The sequence below is a fragment of the Pogona vitticeps genome, chromosome 4 (genome assembly GCF_051106095.1).
Source record: "Pogona vitticeps strain Pit_001003342236 chromosome 4, PviZW2.1, whole genome shotgun sequence".
In the NCBI taxonomy this organism is placed as follows: domain Eukaryota; kingdom Metazoa; phylum Chordata; class Lepidosauria; order Squamata; family Agamidae; genus Pogona; species Pogona vitticeps.
In genome coordinates this window covers 52,916,811-52,943,691 of record NC_135786.1, presented here as the reverse complement: position 1 = coordinate 52,943,691, position 26,881 = coordinate 52,916,811, and the positions used below count along the sequence as shown (strand labels likewise).

General features: G+C 41.6%; 1 protein-coding gene and 1 long non-coding RNA gene across 3 annotated transcripts in view; one reads left to right on the top strand and one right to left on the bottom strand.

Annotated features, from left to right (window-relative positions):
- LOC144588991 (uncharacterized) overlaps positions 1 to 26,881 on the bottom strand; it is a 193,393-nt gene that overhangs the window by 132,024 nt on the left and 34,488 nt on the right. The window lies entirely within an intron of this gene.
- DEF6 (DEF6 guanine nucleotide exchange factor) overlaps positions 1 to 26,881 on the top strand; it is a 59,122-nt gene that overhangs the window by 284 nt on the left and 31,957 nt on the right. The gene's annotated exons all lie outside the window — the stretch shown is intronic.

The window sequence follows — 26,881 nt, the reverse complement described above, 5'->3', positions numbered from 1 at the left end:
GCTCCGAGGAGGAGGAGGAGGAGGAGGACTCCCCGGAGTGATCCTGGCACCGGGCGCGCAGTTTGGGACGGCGGGAGTGAAAAACCGGGGATCAAAGCTCTCCTGATCTCGTAGAATTTGGGACAGTCGCTCTTGTGGGTGGCTCCTCTTTACAAAGGCGATACTTTGTGAAGTGCATACTGTACTTTCCTGATTTTGTGATGATCGCCTCCTATGTTATCTGTAGTCGCGTTTTAATATCCCGGTGGGGATCAAGTGGGCCAATTAAGAAAGTTGTACCTCCTTCCTGTTTTGTTTCCTTTGCCACTTTTAAAGAATTGGCTTTTTAAAAGAAGCAGCAGGAGCAAGAGTGTGTGTAGCGGGGAAGCAATTGGTTGCGAATATTGGACTGTTTCTGTCCAAAATAAGTGTTGCTGGTTTTAATCGGTGCCTCGCGTATCTTTAAAAACTGTTCAGACCTTGTGCAAAACGTTGGTCGTTGTATGCGTTGAAAAAAACGGCTTTTTTTTTCATCTTCCTTCCTTCCGCAGTAATGTGTTGGGTGAGCATGGAGGATTAGGCTGAGCATTTAACAAGATTCTCTTTCTTAGGTGAAGAGAGATTTGAAAAAAAGGAGAAAGAAACCATCCACTACACCTTAACTTTTAAATAGCAGCAAAGTAATGCTTTGATTAGAATATATTTAGTTGCTGGGACTTGTTTAAATGCAAGAGGTTTTGTGGCTTTTTTTTCTGGCAGGATGGGAGGGGGAAAAGTATAATCTGTAGGTGTACGCAAGAAAAATGGGGCAGAAAAGATGCGGTTAACATTTGATGCAAATAATGATGACATCTTGCAAAAAGACAAGCAGATACGTGTAAGTGATACAAGCCTACTGTTGTCTTCTTCACTATTCTTACATAAGGTACTGAATCAATCAAGAAAAGTTTGGTTAGGTCCCCCTGGATCACCATCCAGTGTTTGGACAATGTAGAATAAAAAGTAAGGAGAAGCAGCCCATGGCAATCCCAAACTGGAGAAATCCCCCAGTGTTGCTTTTCTTGGGTTTTGGAAGGTTAGGCAAGTTATTACACCTAGTGACATGGTGTGTCACCTGTGCTTTTCCTCATGCTAATATCTTATGTATCTTCTACCGTGTTTTCCCGAAAATAAGACAGGGTCTTATATTAATTTTTGCTCCAAAACGCATTAGGGCTTATTTTCAGGGGATTTTTTTCATGTACAACCATCTACATTTATTCAAATACAGTCATGTCACCTTCTTCTGGCTGCTGCACAATGGTGGAGGGCAGGCCTTTGCTTAACTGGGGCTTATTTTCGGGGTAGGGCTTATATTACGAGCATCCTGAAAAATCATCCTAGGGCTTATTTTGAGGTTAGGTCTTATTTTACAGGAAGCTTAGAAGAAGTTCCTTTTCTTTTTTGTCTTGCATTAAATATTGAGATTAAATAGCACTTCAGTCCCAAAAAGGTTACTCTGTCTTTCTCCAAGAGCAATTTATAATTTTTTTGTGTTCTCAGACTGCAGTTGTTTAGTGGGTCCAGCAACAGAACGTCTGAGTTTGTTTCTAGCAGCACCAGGCTGCACTTGGTTTAGGTATGCAGATATTGTTTTTTTTTCAGACTTGTGAGAAACATAGTTTAAAATAATTGGCATGAAAAGGTTGTTGTTGTTTTTAAATGAGGGCCCAACTCGCTGTGCTAGCCTTGCAAAAGCATGGCTGTGTGTAGAGAGGGTGGAGAGCAAAACAAACAGAATTGAGCCATCACATAGCCATTACATCACTGTTTCTTCATGGAATCTTGCTGACAGCAAAGAGAGCAAAGTTTCTCTATGCTTGTATTGGCACTCTCCATTCCTCAGTCTCAAATACTATTAAAGTAAGAGAGACATTTCAGCTTTCAGAAGGGGAGAGTCTTGAAGGCCTACTTTTGGACATACCTTACTTTCACTTGCAGAAATAATATAATCTTCCCAAAACCAGTGCATTTATTTTATAAACTTTGAGTAAAAAACTACAATATCTACAAGTAAACAGAAGTAGATTTGCCTGTCTTTCACCATGAAACTCAAGGGGGTCTATGCAGGAAAATACAAAATGGTCTTCCAGCCAGATACTGGCCAGACCTAAACCTAAGTTTAGGAGGCTGCCTCACATAGCCTGAGAGCTATGCATTGAGCAGTGATTGCCGTTTCTTTTTTATGTGGGATTATAATAGTGCTTTTGCATTTCTTCCTAAGCATTGGGCTTTCTGCTTTCAGTTTGTAATACAAAGGACCATTTAATTGTCTGTATGGCTGATTCACATGGGCTTGAAATTTTTCTGCTGCTTTCTTTCTTTCTTTTTCTTCATTTCATAGAACTGATCTGTACCATACATAGATGATGCAATTCCAGTCCAACTAGGTAACTATAAAGCGTCCACAATTGATAATCTCCTCTTTTTCCCCCCCAGGAGAACGTCTTTATATTTTCTAGTGTGGCAACCCCAGACCTACTGGAGTATCCCACCATGTAATTATGCTGCCACCAACCATTCCCTGTAAGGAGTCACACAGACCAGGAATGGATTTTAATAAATAAAAGAACAAGGTTTATTGAAACAACAAACAGGGTAAATAAAAGAATCAGGTAAATAGGATACTGTAACGTGGCATAGTCCCAATCACACACATACAACAGCTTGGTTCCCACAGAACCCTTTAAGGTAACGCACAGACCCTGAACCTATCAGTTCTGGCTACCTAGAAAGAAACCTGAACCTATCAGGTATGTACTAACTGACAAACAGTTGTACCCAGTCTGACACACAGACTCCCACTCTACTTCTCCACACAAGCTCCAAATATATATACAGTACAGCTCCTCCCCCCTGATGTCCCGCCTTCTACTCCCATAGGATGGAACTTTCCCTCCAAACCCATGACAGACAGGTACCATCAGTGCTGTATGTGACATCTAGCAAGTAAACAGGTGTGCTCAAGTTGTTAATAGCTTTAACTGTGCTTTAATTTCTTCGCATCTGAGCTTGCATGTTTGTGGCCATTGGAGCAGTAATCAGACTAAGAATCTTTTTGGAGTCATATTATTTAAAATAAGGGATATTTATTAAAGGAATAATTATTTAAATAAGGAATAGCAATTTTAATAAAATAAATGACACAACAGATCTATGATTAACAGATAAGCATCATGTATTTAACTATGGATGACTGCAGGGACATAATCAAAGTTACCTTTGTGTCTCCTGGGTAAAGCCCAGATTGCCAGCTCTCATTTTATTTAAAAACAAATCTGTAGTTCTGGTAAAACTCAAGGTCAGCCAAGTGTGTAGACACTGTACCACTTGCTTTTTGTGAGGAATTAGCTTCCCCTTGCTTTTCACTATGTTTAGTGAGTGAATGAAGGTGCAAACAGAGATTGGCCCAGACACTAATATCTTCCAGGTTCATTTGTAAACCACTGAGTAGGAATCTATGCCCCAGTGTAGATGTGATTCTTGCCTCCCAGAAAACAATCCAAACATGCAAGTTTTTGATGTAGCTATGATTAGGCAGCAAAGGAAAAAAAATTGCAAGCTCAGATCTTGCTTTGTACCAAAATATGTGATTCTTTTTGTTATTTTTTGTGCCTCTGAGTAAAACTGCTCTGCCAGTGCAGATAAAGCCCTTAGTTATTCTTCCTGAAATTCTAGAAGGGGCATGGCCATGGCTATAAAAACAAGGGGGGAAATCTACCCTGCAGAGTAAATTCATTTTGCTGGTGCAAAGTGGCAGAGTAGTGTATGGAAATCCAGCAGAGTGGCCATATGTTCTTCTCACATCTCCTCCTGCACTTTACTTGGGTTGAAATGTAGATTCAGTATAGTGACAGTGCAATTATGGGCGGGAGAGTTAGAAAGGAGACAAGAATTATGGTTTCAGGTGCAGGTGGAAGCATTTGTCATGTACTGTGCCTACTCACTTATGGACAGCAGAACAACAGGGTAGCCCAGCTACATCAATTTCTCAAGTGCATAGGCCTCATGCCTAGGCCTCACCAACTATCTGCAGCCAAGTCTACCAGAAATAACAGATCTGTTCTGTGGCCCTACTGATGTATGGGAATATTTCGCCTCACCCTGGAAAAAAATGATTCTGCTGGTTCTCTAACTATAATCATATTTAGAGGGGGAAAGTTGTGTCTACCACTACCAGTAGGATTTGTGAATTTTCCATCTTACTTCATTCCTTGATGATTCACATATTTTCTATGCAATAGGCAGAAATGCAGTAAGTGACAGTTTCCCCACCATTCTGAGGTACAGTGGAGGCGAACCTCACTGGTTCGCCTGCCATGCAGTTGCTAAAAGCATAGGAGCCTGCTGAGAAGGAAAAGGTGCTTATTTCAAGTATTCAACCACATCTGTTGGGCCTTTGTGGTGTGTTCGTTCTAATCTAGGGTGATAAAACTGTGCTGTTTGGCTCACAGATATTCTTCCTGTGGGTATGCAGAAGTAAGATTTTTTTCTTTGTTTAGTTGTGCACAGTCCTTGCTTCTCTAGCAATGTATGCTCTTAGGGTCATATATCTATGGAACCACATGGTTTTAAAGCAAGCGTCTGATTGTAAAGGCTTTTACAACTTGGCAAATGGACTTTGGATCCGAGCATGAGCATGGCCCATGTGAAGTAAACTCAGAGTTGGTGGCAAAAATTTCCTGCATCTGATTCCTGTAAGACTGATAGCTACAATGCTGGGAAGAGTGGATTGTAATGTTAAAATGCAAGCAGCCCTTTGGATGTGACAGAATATTGGCAGCCTGGTAACAATAACAATAGTGTGCTGTAAAGTCCATTCCAAGTTCTGGTAATCCTTTCCAGAGTTTTCTAGATATAGAGTAGTCAGAACTGGTTTATTATTTGCTTCTTCTGAGGTCACTCTGTAGCTTGCCCAAGGCTACACAGACTGGCTTTTCCTCCTGGAAGCAGAGCCGGAATCAAATTCCTGAACTCTAGCTCTAAAGCTGGATACAAACTACCCAATTTATATTGTCACAAAGTAAGATTATGAATGCTAGTTTAAAAAGGCATTTCCTGGTATGGTTTATTTGTTTATTGTTTGGACCTATCTATCACCCCATAGTGTTTGGAGCATTCTCTAGGTGATTTACAACATAATTACACAAGGAACACTTTGCCCCGCAGTCAGCTGGGTACTCATTTTACTGACCTTGGAAAGATGGAAGGCTGAGTCAACCTTGAGCTGGCTACCTGCACCCATCAGGATTGTTCCAGAGGTCTTGTTCAAGCTGAATACTGATTGTAAACTGAATACTGCAACTTTTTTTAAACAAAGGATTTTCTTTCTTTCTTTTACTGCCAAACCAGACCCTCAAACTAACTTGTAATTGCGTAAATCTGTCGATCATAAATGTATGGCTTCAATGTAGTCCAATTGTGACTGATGATGTCAGATCAAATTATCTGTCTGTCTAACTTTGAAGTTCCCAAACCTAGGGCCCCAAATGTTCTTGGACTGCAGCTCCCAGAAGCCCTGACCAATTGCCTAGAATGTCCTGGAGTTATAATCCAAGAAAATCTAGAACAAAATGCTCTTCTGCATGTAGAAACTTCTGTGTTGTCAGTAAACTAAGATGTCTTTATGTTCTCCCACCCAACGCAACGCAACGCAACCCAATCCCATCTCCCGAAAAGAAAACCTGACTGAGGGCATTGCCTTTTCAGCATGCCCTGTATGCCAATGGTTTGTCAGCAGAGTTAACTTGAGAGCCTTTTCTCATTTCTAGATATAAACTAATCTGTAATGTATGCATAAGAATGGGCCTATGTGTGTAGACATGTGTGTCTGTTTGAGTGGACGCATGGCACTTGCGCACGCACACACACATACACACACACACATACACGGCTTTCTTTAACCTGGTATTTTTCATCAGGGCTTCCAGGGTGAAGACCATAGCTTCCAGGCAGGTTTAAGTACCAAATGCTTTAATTCTTACAAATTCTTGCTTGTTTAAATCTCCCTAGTCTTCTTATCTCCAAGCCTTAGTTCTTATACCTAGCTCACTGAGAAATTCAAAGCCTTTAAAGCTGATGTGATAGTACACTATACACCAAAGAAACTGCATGCAGTGGTGTTTGTGGCTTCCTGTGCTGTTTAGTAAGGGGGATTTTTGCAAGCATAGAACATGCTGCTGCTGCTTGTTCTCCTTCTGCTTTGCTTGTCACAGCAAGACAATTCTTACCTGATTTATTATTTCTCTTTTTTTAAAAAAATCCATTTTTGCAACATGTCAACATCTTACCCTGTGGCAAAATTATAGTGGAAAAACCAAATGGATTTGGACTCCAAACAATCCTGGTCTGCTTATACATGCTTTTATGTGTTCTTAACTGGTACTAACACATGGTTGAAAGAAAGATTTTAGTTGGTTTGGCTGCAAGAATTATAGCTGTAGCTTATTCATTGTAACTGCATGTGCAAGAACACGGCAGTTCTGAAGGTTCTACTAACAATTCTAAAAGGCTTGCTCTCTTTGCAGAGTGCACCATATGCTTCTAAAATATTGTCACCTTGGGGGGGAAAGCATTCTCATTTTTCTCACTCTCATGGAGGGGAACACCTTTTCAGAGATCTGCTTGCTGTCTGTAAGCTTGTACTCAATTGCCATATAAAAATAAATTCTATCAATGCTTTACAAACTTAACACTGCAAGTTTGCTGTTAACCGGAGTAAGCACCTAGCTCTTTTAGACTATAATACAGTATCTCAGAGCCCATCCTACCATTAGACAGAGTGAGGTGACTGCCTCAAGCAGTGGATGGAGGAGAGTGGCAGTCCCTCTGTTCATTCCTCCTGAGCCACTCTCTTCTGTGGGAAGATAGAACTTTATGCCTTGCGTAGTTTGCTTTGTACTCACTAAGCTGTTGTGCTGCCCTCAGGTGTAATGGTGTTACACTGTTCAGTGATGAAGGAAGATTTAGCTGCCTGTCTGGTCAGCCTCTGTATGCAGAAGTGTGTGTGTGTGTGTGTGTGTGTGTGTGTGTGTGTGTGTGAGAGAGAGAGAGAGAGAGAGAGAGAGAGAAAGAGAGAGAGGTGGTGGGGGAGAGTCAGAGTCAGTGTTTTTCTTCACTGCAGGAAGCAGGCCACCCTTGTCAATCTTGTTTGGGGCCATACTTCAATTTCTTATGCATTCTGAGCAGCAAGAGATGCGAGAAACTATTTACCAGGAGCTGTAGTAGCAGAATGGTGGTAGCTGCAGGAACACTGTTTCTCTACTACTCAATTCTTAATTCTCCCTGATGTCGGCTGTATTAAGAGGACATCTTGATGGGGAATTTTCAAGCCTTACAAGATTCCTTGCCAAGACTTGGCAAGACTGAGAAAAGGAGCACTGTATTCGCGAAGGCTTTCACAGCCGGGATCTAATGGTTGTTGTGGGGTTTTTGGGCTCTTTGGCATGCTGTCCTCTGAAGATGCCGGCCACAGAGACTGGTGAAACGTTAGGAAGAACAACCTTCAGAACATGGCCAAAGAGCCCGAAAAACCCACACCAACCAAAAAGAGCACTTTGAAAAACTTTGCCAAAATCTCTGTACCTTGTGCAAACTGTCTATGCAGAGCTAATGTTCCTTTGAAAAACAAAGGACACAAGCATGTAGCAAACACAGAATGATTTTAAAAAGATGGAAACAATCCTTTTGAGGCTTGTGTAATCAATAAAATTACATGCAACAGAGTAGCAACCACCATCATTTTATGAAAGTTTTGTTATTTGTGTAGAGCATTATTTGTGCTAAAATGTTATTTTGCAGTTTTGCTCAATTTGTAAAAACAAAACAACCCAAAACATTTTTATTTTTGTTCTCTTTGCTCATGAAGAGTGCAAAAGTGTAGTTCTCCCTCTTGTGGGGCAAGAGGAATAATTTTGCAATTCCTTATCCTTGCCTGTGGGGATGAGAGAAGGGAGGATTGTTATCCCTTGCCTGCAATAAAGCTAGTTTGTGTCTTGCCTCTGGTCTCAAATGCTGGCGGATGCTTAGTTTCTACTTAAAGAGATCCTGTAAGCCACTGTGTCTCTGATGCTGCTTATACTGTGGGCAAAATCCTGTTCATGCAAGCATAACATAAACTTGCAGCCACGTAAATGTGTCAGAAACCATGTGATTGAGTTGCACAATTCCTGTTGCCACCAATGCACAATATGCTAGAGGAAGTGCTTCATGGATAGCACTTCTGACTTCGTGCCTTTATAGCTACTGCAGGTGTAACATTGAGTTATGCCTGTGTAGTTAAGCAAGAGGATTATCGGATATACAGGTTATATACGGTATCATATGACATATAGATTTTTGTAGGTTGACCAATAGGTTATAGATTACTATAGACTTAACAAGTTCAGGCCATCAGATTATTGAGTTGAATGTAGAGATTCTAACAAAATAGATGGAAACTGGCTTGTCAAGTAGAAACCTGAGCATACTATAATTTTCATCAGCCTAATTAAATCTGCCTGTAAATTTGTTTTGTGGCTTCTTCACAGAGGTAGGAGTCAAAACAACTTGTTCAGACCTACCTGAGCTGGTGGCAGAAGGAAAGCTGCTTTCTCTAACCTTTCAAGTTATATTCTTTAACCTCAGGCCATGCTCCTTCTTGTTGATCACAAATTATTATTCTCTCTCTCTCTCTCTCTCTCTCTCTCTCTCTCTCTCTCTCATATTGTCAAATGCAGTTACTAATTACAAAGTAAAAAACAAAGTAAGATGATAGAAGGAGCATTATTTTGGGTGGGTCATTCTTCCTACTTTTTAAAGACTCTCATTAGTATTAGGCATTGTTGGATGAAGGGGTCTGCAGATTCTGGCTTTGCTCAGTAGGCAGCCATTATCTCTGCTTGCCACTGCTACTTTCCTTCCCTTAAATCCTCTCTGTGTGCTTGAAACTGTAGGGGATTGGGGAAGAGCTCTCACATTGTGTGGGCTTTGGAACTGATCCAGAGTTTATCAAGTGAGGGAAACTATCAGACCCATCCTTAGCATGAGAAGAGATTGGAATCAAGCTCATTGTGTGCTGTTGAGAGTGGAAGATTTTATGCACTCCTACATTATAAAAGACCCTTGATTATTTTCTGCAATTCTGTGAAGAACTCTCTCTCTCTGTGTGTGTGTGTGTGTGTGTGTGTGTGTGTGTGTGTGTGTGTGTCTCTCTCTCTCTCTCTGTGTGTGTGTGTGTGTGTGTGTGTGTGTCTGTGTCTGTGTCTGTGTGTCTGTGTGTCTGTGTGTGTGTGTGTGTAGATGGAGGGCTGCAAACCTTGGTCATTTTTGTCTTTTGCTCTACCACCAGCTATAATTTCCAGGGGTTTTTGTTGTGAGTCATTGGCCCTTTACAGGAGAATGGCTGACACTGTCTTTTACTAGCAAAAGGAGGTTCAGTAGAAAATCTTCCTTGTTGCCATCCCTCATTGCCACTTGACATGTGATTTGCTGCTGATGTCCCACCACTGAGAATCCTGCACATTTCTTAGGTGAAATGTCATGAGAGAAACTACCATTAGAACTGTAAGTGGGAACAGTATGGTTTCAAAGATGTGAAGGATATTGAAACAGCATGCTCTAGATGCTACAAATATCTGAAGTAAACTTAAAAATAAATATGTTTTCTAGCAAAGCTCCAAAAACAAACAGTAGATTCAAAGATAATATAATGAGAACTGTGACAGGTAGTGCAAGCCTGTGCATGTCTATTCAGAAGTAAATGCTAATGTGTTTAATGACGCTTAGGTAAAGGTTTCCCTTGACAATTTGTCCAGTCATGTCTGACTCTAGGGGGCAGTGCTTATCCCCGTTTCCAAGCCGTAGAGCCAGCGTTTGTCTGAAGACAGTTTCCGTGGTCACGTGGCCAGTGCAACTAGACACGGAACGCCGTTACCTTACCACTGTGGTGGTACCTATTTATCTACTTGCATTTGCATGCTTTCGAACTGCTAGGTTGGCAGGAGCTGGGAGAAGCAACGGGAGCTCACTCCATCGTGTGGATTTGATCTTACTACTGCTGGTCTTCCACAGAGGCTTCTGTGGTTTAACCCGTAGCGCCACACATCCCTTTCAATGACACTTACACCTTGATAAATCTGTCCTGTGAATTAACCATGAGGGAGATTTTGTTGTGTTTTAAATCAGTGGTTCCCAACCTCTTTCAAGTTGTGACCCCTTTTTATAAAAGCCAAGTAACCTTTGGCCCCTCCCTGCCATATTTATATAAAAAGCATTTTTAAGAGGGTAAAGTAATCCTTTCTGTTAAAGTAGAGGCTTCTTTCTTGCCTAAATGGCCTGTTACTCATACATACACCCTAACTTTAATATCCAGCTCCAAAAAAGGCAAGGCAGAAATTTTTAACAAGGATTACAACACATAAAAAGTGACCCGTGACACCTTCCCAAAAAAACTCTTTATGACCCCCTTGGGAGTCATGACCCGAAGATTGGGAAATACTGTCCTTAACGGATCTGTAATGATGTGTCTTGGAGTGTCCTGGGAAGCCTGTGTATGTCTGCTCAGAACTAAATCTCACTGTAGTCACTGGTGCTTACTCCTTGATAAATCTGTCCTGTGAGTACATCTTGAGGGAGATTTTGCTATGTTCTAAATCCGGGGACCCCAACCCCTGGTCCGCAACCTGGTACCAGGCTATGGCCTTGGCAGGACTGGGCTGCAGAGACAGATCTCCTGCCCCCCATGTACACCCCCCTGTACGCACGCCCCCATGCACGCACAGGTGCCCCACCCAACTGCACATATACACACAGGCACCCCGCCCACTTGCATGTGCACCCTGCCTGCCCATGTGCATGTCCTGCCCACCGTGCATGAACGTGTGGGTGCCCCACCCAGTCTCTCTCACGTGTGGGTGCTCCACTCACACACGAACCCTGCCCCCCCCAGCCAGTCCGCAGTTTGGAAAAGGTTGGGGACCACTGTTCTAAATGATCTGTAATGAAGTGCCTGTGAGTGTTGTGGAACACACAGGGCCCATTTAATAAATCTTGCTGACCTCAGAACTTTTGGTAGGGAGTTTGCCATTTTTGGTTTCTTCTACAGTGAAGATTATCATGTCTGTTTTTATCACAAACTTGTCCTGGCCATTTCAGTTTTCTGCCTCTAACCAGTGCAGGAGCATTTGCTGGAAGTGAGAGAAGATCTGTGACAGATGGGGAAAAAAACCTGTGTGATGTTACTAGAAAACAAGATTCAAAGAATTTGACTGGAAAATTTCTTAATTGCATAGAGCTGATTCTTGTTTAGGAGTTGGATGGAAAATTTGTGTAAATAAGCATTCTTTGTGGCATAGTAGTCAAATGGAGCAGGGTGTTAATTTCTGGGTGCCACAATTAAGAATGATGATGGAGAGTGATGGAGAGTGGGTTAGAGGAGGGCTGTAAAAATGGTCATTGTAAGAAAATCACATCCTAAAAGAACTTAGGTGCATTTACTTTAAGAAGAGAAGGCTGAGAGGAAATAAGGCTACTTTTTTTAATGCTGTTCCCAGAATCTGACGGTCATGCTTGCTGTGGAATTCTGCAGAGTTGCAGCCAAAAATAGTAACTTTCCCAAGCTATATCAGAGATAGCAGCTTTCAGACAATTGAAGGGCACAAATTAAAGACAGACTTTTTCCTTACAGTTCTAAATCAATTCAGTGTAAGTTATAAGAACATAGATTGCTACTGAGCATTAGGCAAAATGTCTTGAAATGTCATTGTTTGGATGCTAAAAACATTTACTGAAGGAGTTGCGGATTCTCCCTTCTAGCAGACCTTCAGGCTGAGTCCAGACAGAAATATGTTTAATTCTCAGTCCCTAGTACGCCATGCATAAATCTGAACTTTTTATTAGGCACCTTCTATTACCACTGAGTTTATTATGAGAATAAGAGGTTTGATTTTTTTTCCAAGCCAGCTGTTTGTCCATCTAGACCAGTGGTTCCCAAACTTGGGTAACCCAGATGTTCTTGGACTGCTACTCCCAGAAGCCTTCATCAACTGCTGTACTGGCTGGGGGTTCTGGAAGTTGCAGTCCAAGAACATTTGGGTTACCCAAGGTTGGCTACCACTGACATAGACCACTGCTTGAACCTTTTAACAGGAGATGCCAGGAACCAAACCTGGCTCCTCCAGCATGTACTTTTGACACTAAGCTATAGCCGTTTTACAGTTATTCAGGTTTTCAACTATATCCTTCCTTCTTTCATTAACCCCATAGCAAAATGGAGTGAACCTGTTTTATCCCTGCACAATTGTGTGAGCGGAGTTCTTACCATGTTTTCTTTGTTTTGATCTTCCCTGTAAACCTGTAACACTAGTTACTGTTCTTTTCATTTTACAGATGGGGAGCTGAGGTTAAGTGAATGAGAGACTACATGAGAAGTCTGTGGTAGAGAGAACACACCCAGCTGGGATATGTCCAGAAAATAAACACTCTTGTGCTCCTTAGTCTGCCATCTTAACATATGGGAACTGGAAATATCTGTAGTTATTTTTGCCACAGACTCCTTGTGTGGTCTTGGGAAACGCACTTCCATTCCCCATCTGTGAAATGGAAACAATAGGTTTGTGTGTATGTGTGTGTGTTCTGTGCCATCAAGCCCTAATAGGGCTTTCAAGGTAAGTGAGATACTTAAAGAGTAGTTTCACCAGTTCAGCCTCCCTCAGTGAGTTTCCATGGTCAGGTGAGGATTTGAACTCTTTCACTCTATCTGTTATACCACACTTGGGTGCAATTTTATAATGAAGATTAAAAAGATGGGGAGGAAAACATAGGAAGAATTCAGTCCATGTAACTGCTACATGGGTGAAACAGGTTAACTCCATGTGAGGCTCATCCCCCCCCTCCCCCTGTGTCTGTCTGTCTGAGGGATTTTGGATTCTTTCTTCACTCTTACCTCAGGAAACTGAAATCTTTCTTTGCAGTGACGTAAATTGGCCTTGTAACACAGCATTTTTGGAAACAGTTCTGTGGCCTGTCATGTAACTCTAACCATTGTACCAACACTCAGACTTAAAAGCTTTGGTCTCCCACCTCTGGTTCTACCACAAAAGCAGCCTTTTGTCACCTTTTAACATTCTAAACAACCTCCTCATCTGAGGCCAGAAGGATCGTTCCAGACTCCAGTGATGGTCGCAAAGTATTCCAGCCAGTGAGAAGAACAGAGAGCTGTCATTCTCCTCTTGCATTACACATTCCACCCCTGACTCATGCTGGCGCCTGTTGCAGAGCACGGTTCTGTGCTACACAAAAGCCGATTATAGTTCCACATTCAGCTTTCAGAAATAAGACCAGTGTGCTAAAGATAAGAGACATGGCACCAGAATACATATCTGCCACCTGCCTGAAGCAGTGAAACTAGAGTTTTTCAGGGACAGATTAAAGGAGACAGGAACTCCCAGCTAAATGTTATAGGGGTCTCTGATCCATCACTAGCGCTTTTGAAAGTGCCACAGTTCACATAGATTCACAGAGAGAAATAAATACAGATGCATACACATACTTGACATTCCCCTCATCATATACTGTATATAGGAGAATTCTTATTTTAGTGATTTCCTGGGTATCACTAACTTATTACAGTTATCATTTTATATTGATAATGTGGTTTTGCTTTAGGGCAGGCCATTTACCAAGCCCCCACTGACATAACAGTGCCACCTCCAATGCATTCTAGAGAATATGTAAGATCAGATGAAACCTGTGAAAATTCTCAGTGAGTGTGGCTTGTCTCTTCTATGTTACAGGGCTATAGTAGAGGGTACTGTGCCCAAGTCTCCCCCATCTCCATATTTCAGAGCCAGTGCTACCCTTGAGTGCAGGATTCTACCCTTCTCCACTACAAACAAAACAAAACACAGTATAAGGGGATGGCAAACCAAATTGGGATCTTGGCATACTGTTGTGAGACTATGACCCTTTGTGCCTCCTTCTAGAATCCAAAGGCAGATCAGCTTTGATGGGAACTTCTCCCTCCAAGCAAATAGCAGGCATACCTCATCTCAGTGTGACTTCAGCAAAGGGAGAGCCAACTCCCTCTCACAAAAAGAGTTCAGTCTAGATTCCTCTTCCATGTGTTAATTAGCTAGGAAAGGAAAATCTGTGTTCAAGTATTAAATATATGGTTTATGCTACATGGACTGTGGCCCTTGGGTATTAGGAGGGTGGGAAAGACCACTCGCCCTGAAACCTTGGAGAACCACTGTAAATCTCAGTACAAAATAATACCATGGCCTGGCTTGGTGTAAACAGCTCAGAGTTGTCTGCCTTTCTCCATTTTTCTTTGCAGTTTTATTAGTTCAGTCTTGTCTTGTGTCTGTTGCATTTTTGGCATGTATCCACCCTCTTGTTATAATGAAAAGTAGATGACACCATCCTCCAATCTTGGCTCCTGCTGGTGTGTTAGATAGTTACATCCAAGACAGCATCCTGGACAGAGCTTGGCAAATGTTACTTTTTAGATTACAGCTCCCAGAATCCCTCAGCCAACATGACCAACTTTTCCAAGCACTGCAGTGTAGAGAATGCTGATTGACATGGACCCAGCGATTGGCAGAAGGGCAATGGGAAAGTGGTCAGAGAGGGAAAGTTTAAATGGCATTTGTTGTCAGTCCTTCATTTGAACTGTCTTCTAAACCGGTGATTCCCAACTTTGGGTTTCCAGATGTTCTTAAGACTCCCAGAAATCCTGATCAGCAAAGCTAGTGGTAAAAGCGTCTGGGAATTTTAGTCCAAGAAAAACTGGGGACACAAGGTTGGCAACTACTGCTCTAAACCACTGATTCTTAACCTTGGGTTACTCAGGAGTTTTGGACTGCAACTCCCAGAAGCCTTCACCATCAGCTGTCCTGACTGGGGTTTCTGGGAGTTGCAGTTCAAAAGCATCCGAGTAACAAAGGTTAAGAACCACTGCTCTAAACCATAGCTTGGAAAAGTTAGGAGATTTTGGCCAACAACTCATACTGGCTTGTTGCTCTGTTGGTTGGGACATTCAGGATATTTTAGTCCAAAAAAGGAACTTTTCTTAGACTGCAGGTGGGGAGTTATTTTAGATAGCTTTTGGTTGCTTTTTCCTGGGCAAATGATACAGATAAAGGAAAAGGCGTATTGAGACTTCTATGGTATGTTTACATTCTTCCTAGAGCTTTAAAATGTAAGCTAAATTGCTATAAATTAGCAAGTGTCTCAATGTTAAGCTGGCTGTGTGCTCAAGATAACATGCATGCTAGTGTGAATGTCAGTGAAACCCACAGCAGACACAGGCAAATGGGATTGTATTTCATTGATCTAGTCCATGTACTCACCTGTACCAAACAGGAACCTCAAGAGCCCAATCAAAAATGGATAACAGATCTTGTTTTTAGGGCAAACGTATGACTGGTGGAACAACAACAGAGAAATGAATATTGGGATGTGTCTCATTACAAATCTGGGACAGTAATCAACAAGTCTCTTGATTACTCAAGAGACATTGGACTAGTACAGCTGTTGCTATGAACTGTAGCAAAGAGCACTATTCACTCCAACATCTCAAATGATCTCATACAGAGATGCTGTCACAGCCCAGATCATAGTTTGCAGACTAAGAATGCCAGAAGAGTCTGGGGAAGGGTTACTTTTCTGAACTTGGCAGTGAGCATATAATTCAGAGTTGGAATCAACTTATCTACACCCCTTGGGAGACCCCTGGCCTAGCCGTACAGACTTGGATATGGACTTAACATTAAAAGGAGGGTAAACATATGGAAGACATAAAACAGGAAATAATCTATTGACTGGCATGAAATACACCCCAGATAGGCTCAAGGTGATGAGTGTTCTTATCACGTAACAAATATTTTTCACAGCCTTGCATTTTGCATTCATTTTTCACATGTTTTGTATCACAGCTTCATGCATACATGGTCATTGGCCAAGTTGACTAGGGATAATCAAATTTAAAGAACAAAACATTTTGAAAGCACTGGGTTGGGGACACCTGATAGAGCACCATGTTACAATGAGTTATTCAAAACCAGAAACATGAGATATTATACTGTACCTCATACTGATCCGGTGTGTAGGTGGCTTGGACTGAAGGTTATAACTGAAGAGTGTAGTAGTAGTTTTATTTATATGCTGCATTTCTCCCAACAAGGGACCCAAAGCAGCTTACAACGTTAAAATTAACACAATTAAAAACACATTGTTAATTATTAAAAGACAAATTAAACAATTTATGATTTCAAATAAAATTAAAAGATTGCAAAACATGAAAAAGATTAAAATTATCTGCTAAAATAGGGTTCAGGGATTCAGTTGTCATTGTTAAAAGCCTGCCTGAATAGATGGGTCTTTAGCTTTTTTCAGAAGAATAAAAGGGAAGGGGCCATCCTGATCATCCGAGGGAGAGCGTTCCATAGCCTGGGAGCTGTGACAGAGAAGGCCCTCTGCCGTGTCCCCATCAGCTGTGCTTCTGCTGGCAGTCGGACCGAGAGGAGGGCCGCCTCTGCTGATCTTAATCGCAGAGAAGGCGCATATAGGGAGATACTGTACGGTCCTTCAGGTAGCCTGGACCCAAGCTTTATAGGGCTTTATAGGTAATGACCAGCACTTAGGGATGAATTCAGGAGTACACCCAAGCTGCGGACTTGAGTTTTCAGGGGAAGTGCAACCCCATCCTATGTATGCCTGTCTCTTTCCCCACATGGTTTTCTTTGTGATATTCTAGACTGCTGCTCTAAATTATTAGCATAAGAGGGAAAGACAGGCTCCAGCTTTGTTGTTGTCTGAGTTAAGTAAATATATGGAGAAAACATACAGACATATATATGCATACAGTCTCCTCTACAGTTTCAATGTGGGGATTGTACTTCACAGACTAGATTCTTGTGCTTAATTGTAATATGCACACATTTAAATGGACCATTCAGGAAGCAGGACTGTGCCTTTTGACCTCACCCTCTGGTGACCATGCAGTGGGCATTCACATAAAGGAGGCCGTATGGGCACAGAGATCAGTACAATAAGTTCCTCACACAGCCATTAAGACCTGCTCACCATTGTTTTCCCACATTCCCTTTAAGATCAGAAAACCAGCTGCCTTCCTTTCTCTGCTCAAGTGACCACAAAAACACAGGGCATTCACCCTAGCCAGATGCAATGTCATGCCTGCAGCCTTACTATATGGTAGGTTCAAAGGAATCCCGTACCTCGAAAGACATTGCTCATGCGAGCAGGGTGCATTGGAAACTCTTGCCCACATGTTTCTGCACTGTCCACTCCACCAGAGTGATCGTTCCAAATTTGTGGCACCAATCCTGTTAAAATTGGAGGGGAAATCTGATGTGGACAAAGTCAATTTTATGTTATCTGTGGAGGTGCCTGATATTCTGGAAAGAATTGCAGATTTCATCAGCTCAATTGTAAGAAAGCAAAGTCTTGCTTTCAATTAAATGTTTTGGGGGGAGTGGTCTTCTGCTTTCCTCCCTCCTGGATTTTGTATGCATGGGGCACTAAATGAACTAGTTTGGTTACGTTTTATTCTCTTTTATGCCAATAAAGGTTTGTCTGCCTGTCAATCAGTTCCTCCAAGCAATCACAAACCTTGATGAGCAACACTGATCCTTGGCCATGAGCAGATCCCTATGGGGCATGTGCGAGATATGAGGGAGGCTTGGGTCATGCAGGTGGCAGGTAGGAGTCAGTCTGAAGTTGGGAGACCTTGGAGAGCTCCAAGCAGAATATTTTCTCTGGTGATGTCCAGGAGTCAAAAATCAAATATTTCTCAATGATTGGTCACCAAACAAAAGCCAGGCAATTTCCAGCAATCAAAACAAGCAGCACTCCTCAATTTATTTATTTATTTATTTATTCAGTTTGTATCCCACTCCCCTTGGTGTCTCAGCACTACTCTTAGGAACTAAAACCATGCTTTGTTGTTCATTTTGCCCTGGAAATATGCTCAGTCCTTCCACCTTCCTTGGGCTGGGTTACCCACATGCAGGCCCTGTTTCCTTGATGGCGAATGAGAGCTTAGAGGAGGAGTCCTCTGGCCTAGAGCCTAAGGACTAAATCCAGTATTTGTCCTATCTAGAGTAAGCTCTTTGAAATAAATTGGAGTTACATCAGCTGTAACTAGCAAATCTAATTCGTTTTAGTGGGTCTATTCTAAGTAGCAGCAACACTGGATTTAGCCTCAGAACTCTGTGAATTCAGTGAGCAGGCACTGTGAGAGTGTGAGGTCCCAACCTTGGGCCTCCAGATGTTCTTGGACTGGAGCTCCCAGAAGCCTTCACCACCACCTCTGCTGGCCAGGATTTCTGGGAGTTGAAGTCCAAGAACATCTGGAAGCCCAAAGTTGGGGACCACTGCTTTAGGGGACAGTTCATCAAAGTAATCTGGCTCAGGTGACATGTGCCCAGGAGCCCGAGCATGGGGGTTTCTGGGTATAAGGGTTCTTGACAGATGGTCCCCAGGCTTGGTATCCTATCACCAACATAGCTGGTTCTTTCTGTGCTGTGTCAAGTTTTTGTTTGTGCACAGAGTTGGGTTTATGATGAAAGTTGTATGTTTATAAGGCTCACAGCTATGTCTCATGCATGGCCATCAGTGTAATCCCATTCCATCTTTTTGCATTAACTGAATCCTCCTTCCATATCCATGAAGAAGTTGTTGATTAACCCACCATGACCTACATCTTATGTATGTGGTTTTTAAAATTAGCATGAATATTGTACCAGCAAGATTACAGAGTCATAAGGTCCTAGTCATATGATTTATGTTAAAGCATGTAAATCATGCCCTGAATCCAACTGCTTTTTACAATTAGAATAGTCCCACTGAGTCCATGAGATTTACATGCATGTTGAATTACCGTATTTTTCCATCTATAAGACACCTTCGTGTATAAGATTCCCCCCCCCTTTCATAACCCAAAATTAAGAAAACTTAGCTTTGAGTATTCTACCTCTGGGCTCAGAATGCTCAGACATTATGAGTCCCTGTTGAATCTGAGCACTGCCTACAGGCTACACCTCCAACAAGGTGTGTTCCAATTGGTTTGTATAGCATCAGCGGACATCAGTTCATAAGGCTCATGATTAAAGCCACCTAGAGTGGTCCTGACCCGACCAGATAGGCGGGATATAAATTTAATAAATAATAAATAATAAGAATAAAGGAAGCTAAGTCTCCTGACTGTAGGAAACTAAGCCTCGTGACTGAAGGAAGCCTGTTTGCAGAGGAAAGGTATGTGCTGTTTGTTCTCTCCCCAGCTTACTTCCGTATATGACAACTCTCAATTTTTAGTCTAAAAATTTTAGACAGAAGGATCATCCTATACATGGAAAAATATGGTATTAACTCAGTGAACCTTGGGTCTCCTTGGACTGCAACTGCCATAAATCCTTACCAGTATAGCTAGTGGTGAAAGCTTCTAGGAGTTGTAGTCCAAAAACATCAGAGGACCCAAGGCTGAGAACCACTGGTTTATTCTACATATGAAGTGGATGAGTGGATGAACAAATGAAACTGGTAAGTTTCACTATTTGTCTCCTTTCTGCACCTCAAGAGCAGCAATCATATTAGCCTGTTGCAGCCAAACCAACATAGAATCTTGCAGCTTTTAAAGGATTTAACAAATTTATTGTAGAATAAGCTTTATCTAGCTAAAAAGACTCTGGCTCATAAAAGCTTACAGCACCATTGATTTCTTTGTCTTTTTAAAATGCCACAAGAGTATTTTGTTCTTCATAATTTAAGAAGTAGTATTTTATTTAGCTCTTCCAATAACATCAATAATAGTAAAGGTTGTCATAAATCAGCCAAATAAATGTACCATAAAATAAATATTTACTCAAAAGTTGTAATAATAATTATAAAAAAATACTTTTGTAGGGGTAGAAAGTAGGGGGGAATGACACATAAAAAGATAAAGAATAAAAAGGGACATTGTGAAAAATAGTATGCAGTTCTCACATTTGCTTTTGTTTCAAATAAACTACCTAAGCACATATACTCTTAATATTAATTTTATTGTTTTAGAGTTTTTTTAAAAAACTCTAAGCTGACTTGGGGGGACCATATTAGCAGAGCAGCTGGCAAACTATAAAATAAATTAGTAAGATAAGTCTAATAATATAGAATTAACAGCTGCTCCATAGGAAGTATCCAAACTACTGTAAAAAGAACAATATTTACTTGAGCTTTAAAATTAGTACTGTCATGCTCATTTCAGCCTGCCTTTTAAGAATGAGCATTAAAGAAAACATACAGGATATGCTCTGTTTTAGTAGTTTCCAGTTAAACCGAGCAAGGTTTGTAGAGTGCAGAACAAAGGGCTACAATCCTGTATTCTCTTCAACCCATGTGAACAATTCTGAGACAGAGGATGAGAGGGATACCCCACTCACTGGAGAGCCATCCCTCCTCAACAAAACTAAGGAAGTGGACCCCAAACCCGCACCAGAACCTACAGTAGAACCTCAGCAGGAGACAGTGATAGAGGAGCTGACAGAAGACATACAGAAAGTGATGACAGGGGAGGTTCAGGGAGAAAAGGTGGGAAGAGAGAGAGAAAAAAAAAGGAAGGTGGAGTTTGAAGCAGGGACGGGGGAGGTAGAGAGGAGAAAAGACCAGTTACCACTCCGTTGGGAATGGGTGTGGATGCAGGATCCTTGGACTGGATTATGGGAGAGATTAAGAGTGCTAAAAGAAGAGGCATATTATAGGAGAAGAGTGGAGATTCCCCCTAGACTCTCTTATTGGGGAGAAGCAGAGGCGAGGGAGTGGAGAAGGAGATTGAGAGAGGAAAAGGAACAGGTAGAGAGAAAAAGATTGGAATGGAGAGTAAGGGAGATGAAGAGAAGAAGATACAGGGAGGACCCTGGGAGAACCGAGACTCCAATGGATGGATCCCGTGGGATGACGACCTGGATGAGGAGACCGTGCCCCTGCTGGAAGGCACGACGAGGCAGACCATAAAGGACTGGGTTCCTGCTGATCTCCCGGGACCATGGGAGAACAATCATAGAAACTCGTTCCTGTTTAATGAATGGAAGCCCCTTCCGACTCGTTGGCAGAAGGAGAAAGGACTCGTAATCATGTTCCAGACACTTGTTTATTGTTTAATGCACCAATAAATCCCACACCTGTTTTGAAACAACAAAGATCTACTGATTTCTTGGAATTGAATTTGGAGCCAAAACTCGAACCCTCACAACAATACATAGGTTTCAGACCATATATGCCCCCATGGAGAGCCAGCAAATTGGTGCCACAGCTCTGCCACTGCTGCCATACAGGGTGTACAAAGAGAGTCCTCCTCCCACCCACTCCCTAAGTTTCCCAGCCAAACTGGACTCTCACTAGCCTACCAAGAGCCATTCAGGTAGCCAATGGGAGCCTGATTCTGCTGGAAAACAAGGTGCCCAGAAACAATGGACTCTTTGTCTTGTTTCTAAAATAACCTGAAATGCTGAGGAAAGGGACACATAAGGACCCTTTGGGCTCTCTTTTCCAGCACGAAGAATGGCAGAATTAAATTCTGTTCCCCACCGTCAGTGATCCTGGTGAAATTTGCTGGTGTGGCAAAGGTAGTGGTGGAGGCTTTAGCTTTGCTCCCATGTCTGTGATTCCTCTTAATACTGCAGTGATGGGACACTAAAATCTTGTGATTTGCAGTGTCTGCCTTATAATCTTTTTAAAAAAACAATTGTTGCGATTTTAATTCATTATTTCTATTGTAATGGTTTTATTACCTTATCTATTTTAAATCAGTTTGTAATTATGTTTTTAATGACATAATAATTTTTCTCAGCTGACTTGAGCTTTGTTTTTTTTTTACTAGAAATGCAGAATAGAAATGTGAATAAGGATTGTTCATATTACTAGTATTACTGGGATGGAGTGAAGCTAAGAGCCTTTTTCCCACCACAGTTTTTGTGAGTAACTTCCTGTTAACCCACCAACACCTGAAACAATGCTGGGGCTGTAGAAGATTCCCACTGCTTCTAAAACTCATAAAGTTTTTACCTTTCCAGTTAGTAACATTTTCAGGGGATGATCTGGATTGGGCCTCAGATGCTTGGGTAAAGAGTAAAACTCCTCTTCTATGGCTCAAGTTACTAATAACTCCCACTGCTGTTCAAGAATGAAGGAATGAATGAATATAGAACTCTAATTTGATGCCTAACTTGACACTGCAGATTGATTTGGTAGGGCCAAATATTAACCACAGAAGTGAATGTTACTTATCTTCTCACCTTCAAAAGTAAACTTAATCTAACTCTGACTTAATCATTTCCCCCCTTTTTTCTGTTGTAACCTTCCTTTGTTCTCTTGCTTGTCAACTGACTAAGATGTTTGAGGCTGTCTTTGTTCCAGATTTCAGCTTTCTAGGTTCTCAGGACTTACCCTAACAATTTAAAGCTACAGAGGCTACTAGTCTGTTAGAGTAGTTTAAAGACTAAGAAGTATATTAGGGCATAGGTATGGGAACATTTCTGCCCCAATAAATAAATTTTGAAAATGCTGCAAGACTCTTAATCCCCTCTTCTGTCAAATTTAGTCCTAGAACTGCTGGATAGCTCCAAAGTTTAGGCATCGGCAGATGTTGGCAGCTTGATTCCCCACTGTGCCTCTTTGACAGGGGCTAGACTTTATGATCCATAGGATCCCTTCCAGCTCTGCAGTTCAAAGATAATAATAATTATAAGTGTATAATACTAAATAGTATTTTTATGTTTGTACTTGTTCTGAGTTGTTTAAATGTTTTAGCCTGCCAATAGGCCTTATTATGAACTGCATTATTACTGGAATATCGTATTCTTGGCAATAATATGTGCAACTAAAACAAAAACCAAAAAAAAAAAAGCAGTCTGAAATGCTCTTGTTTATGATCCCAGTCAGTCACCCATCGTCCTTTGCAGCACACTCCCTTCTGCAGCCCTTACTGATTTTTGGCCCTCTGCTGCTGATACCACCTCCTAAAGGGAGATGAAATAAATTAATGGAGGTTAGGATTGCTATATATGATCTCTAATATCAAAGGAGCATGCTTCTGCCTACTAGCTGCTGAAGAATATAAGACAGAGGGTGAAGCTGCAGTCATGTCCTGCTGCCAGGCTCTCCATAGGCAATTGATTGGCCCCTGTATGAACAGAATGCTGGACTAGACAGGCCTTTAGTCTGGCCCGGCATGACTTCTCTTATGTTTCCCATCTTGTGTGCGTTAAGGGTGCTATTTTACCTGCATGAGGATCTGCATTAAGAGAATCCATTCATTATTAGTGTAAAACATAAATGGTGAACTGTGACTCTCCAAATGTTGTTTGACTGTAACTGCCTGCATTGCTAGTTGTTCTGGTTAGAGCTGATCAAAGTTGCAGTCCAACAACATTTGGCGAATCATATTTTGCCTGCCTCTGGTGTACAAGAAAGGAGTAACAGTGCAGCTGGAAGACCATCTGTGTGAAATACGAAAGGAATATATTTCATGAGTGCTTTAAGTACTTTATATGACCCAATGTTTCCCACCTTGACATAAATATATGCTAGAACACATGCGCCAGTACTGCAGTTGTGATTGATTTTGGTGTTCTAGCCTTTACCTTGCATTCATAAGTATTAATTTGAAGCTGTAGCCTAGATGTCTGTGGAGCTGACTTTTCCACCTCAAATCATACCCACACCTCTGTACAGAAAACTAACATGTCAGAGAAAATCATAGGCTAAAACTTTAAATTTGATGTTTAATTTCCAACATAGGAAGGTTTTTCTTGAATAAGGAACCCATTCATCATATGAGCTGTAGTGCTGCAGCCTAGAGACAATTTTATCACTGTTGCTTGATTATTTCTAAAGTAATATGTTGACCTGTCCTCAATTATGCCAGCTTTGTGTCAGTAAGTGATCTTTCCTACTGTAATACTGACCTGGTGTGGCAGCATCAACATAGTACACAAAGCCACCTTCCAGCATTCTGTTGTTTAGGTCAGTGGTTCTTAACCTTGGGTTACTCAGTGTTTTTGAATCGCAACTCCCAGAAACCCCAGCCAGCACAACTGATGGTGAAGGCTTCTGGGAGTTGCAGTCCAAAAACACCTGGGTAACCCAAGGTTAAGAACCACTGGCTTAGGTAATACAGAAGTTCAGATTGATGAAAGCTCAAAGAAAGCAACAACACCACCAACCACCATTTTCCTATGGAGATATTATAGTTCTTTAGGGATCAGCGCGTTAGGTTCACTTCTTTTCTGCGGGTGTCTTCTGAGATATATGCAAGAGCAACAAAGAGTTGGCGACAATTGGAATACTTTTCCCTTGGAAATTCCTGCCCTTCTGTGACCTCCATCACTACTTAGTCCATATACAAACAACTGGCTTTGCTGCTGTAGATTCCTTTCTTCCCAAGGTTTACAGGGGAGCTGCAATCACTCTCAACTGACCAACCAAGAAAGAGTTGTTTATAGTGGGAATAGATCTGAACATGGATGTTTGGGAATTTAGCACAGATGTGCTAGCAGAAATTACTTCCCCGTATTTCCCTTCCCCGGAATTTCTCAGGAGGTAAAAAATGGGAAGGAATTGTGGTGTTTGGTGATGGCACTGCACAGCAAGGCTATGGTTTCAGAAGAAAGCGAGAAAAAAAAAGAAAAAGATGCACTGAGGCTAGGAGAATATTAGGGAATAAATTTAAATAGGGGAAAGAGGGTGGTTATCACCTATCCTCCTGCTTAGCACAGAATAGAGTGATAGTTCAGAGGGCCCTCAGCCAAGAATTTGCAATAGGAGAAAAGGAATGAAGAGGGAACAATTAACAGAGACAGCATTGAACTAAAAGTTATGGGATGCTAGAGTATTTATAAGCACAGATGAAAATAAACTCAGAATACATAAGGGTCATCCTGGAAGGGTGCTTCCCAGGCATAAACAAAAGGACAATTATCCTGGACTTGATTAACGAAGGATGGCAGGCTTTTTCCTCTGAATGTTTACAGTTGGTACAGTACTTTGTGTACAGTGTCTTTTAGTTCTAAGAGCAATGAATGGCCAATTCAATCAGTGTACAGTGAGGCTTGATTACATTAGGCATGGAAGAGGTTGGGGAGTTTATGACTTACGGAGGTCCTATGCTAGCTGAATTGGAAATGGAGGTTGCTCTCTGGGACATGCCAGCAGGAAACTTCAGTTTGATTTGCTCTAGGCACTCAAGCCTCAGCATGAAGTTCCTGCTCCAGATAAAACAAGACAAAAAGTGGTTTGAGCCTAGGTGCTTAATGAGAGGATGTACCTACGCTTCCCGCAGCAGTGGCTGAAATTTTAAGTTGCTTAGTGTAGTAAGTCACAACTAGAGTAGGCCCATTTGAATCTATGGAACTTATGAGGGGTTGACTTACTAAATCCCCACTGAGTCAATGGCCCTGTTCTACATGTGGCTTACACTAAGTAACAGGATTTCAGCCAGTGTATATTCAAGTGGAAATGGAAACTTAAGCATGTCCAGGAAAGAGGAAAGGGCTAACAGCAAAGAAAAGCATTGAAAGATATTCCTTGGAATGAGTGGGACACAAAGATGCATCATATCTGCTCTCCCAGTAACATGACCTTGGAGCATTTCCTGGTAGAGAGCTTCTGAAAGAAGCAGTTGGAAGGCACTTTGCAGCAATGCTGTCTTTTTCACCTTATGGGATGTTCTGCAATAAGGAAAAGGACAACGGGATTTGTGGAGAAACAAGGGTGGCTTGTGTGCAAAGAACATGTGTGAAACCATGGTGAGGGCAAGATAAATTTCTTGTCTGAAACTGCTCTCAGGCCCTCCCTCCCTCCCACTGTGTAATGTATAATTTCCTTTTAAAAAAAGTTTTGTGCTCCCTGCATTTCCCCTCCCCCTTTAGTGGCAATGGAGAGGGCAGCTGACCTTTGGTACATGATAAGTACAGACTGGGTGTGGAGAGATACAGCTTGTCTGACTGAATTTGCAGTTTTTTCTTGAGATTCTTAATACCATCAAAAGACTCATTCTGTTTAACATCGTAAGAACTTCTCTAAGCTAATAACTGGTTGTTGATTGCTTATCAGACCTCTCTCTCCTCCCAAGCTGACAATCTTTGGTTTACCTGCTGTGATATCACAGAAAGTGAAATTAATAAACAAATCTAGTCTAAATCCAGTGTAAAAACAGAGATTTCTCCAGCGAGAAAATGTGAGTATTGTTTTTCTGTGTTTTGTTTTCATACCAGTAAAACAAATGCTAGCTTAGGCAGTTTTCTCCCTTTTCCCTTCCTCATGCAACATGTTTCTACTGTAACTGTTTCTAAAGTGCCGTTTGTTCTGGGAATTAAAGGAGAGATGTGTTTCTTGGTGACATCTCAAAAGACTAGGGTGTCAGTATCCTGCACACCTGGCTTTTGCTTCAAACCACTGTAAAATTAGGAGGCTGGGTTTTTTGGTTTTTTTTTTTTTAATAAAGTATCACAGAATGCAGGGCCTGGAGCAAAAATGTATGCTTTCATTGAACATACCAAGATTATTTCCAGAGCAGGCTTGCTGCCCTAAAAATGTTATGTCTGTCTTCACCCTAAATATTTGCAAACATTCCAATCACTGGAGGAAAAAAAAAGGGGGGGGGGGACAGATTAAACTTTGTCCATTAAAGCAAAGGCATCCAGGGGGTGGAATATAGGCTTAGCTGGGAAGCAGGTGATGTATTCTTCAAGAAGAAGAATGGAAAGACAGGATTTGGAAGGCCCACAGAGCCAAGAAAGTGGGAAAGAAATAAGTAGCCTTGGGAGAGCTTCACACTGTGGCTGGCACCAGGAAGGGCTTTTGCTGCTGGTCCTCTATGGCATGCAGTCTC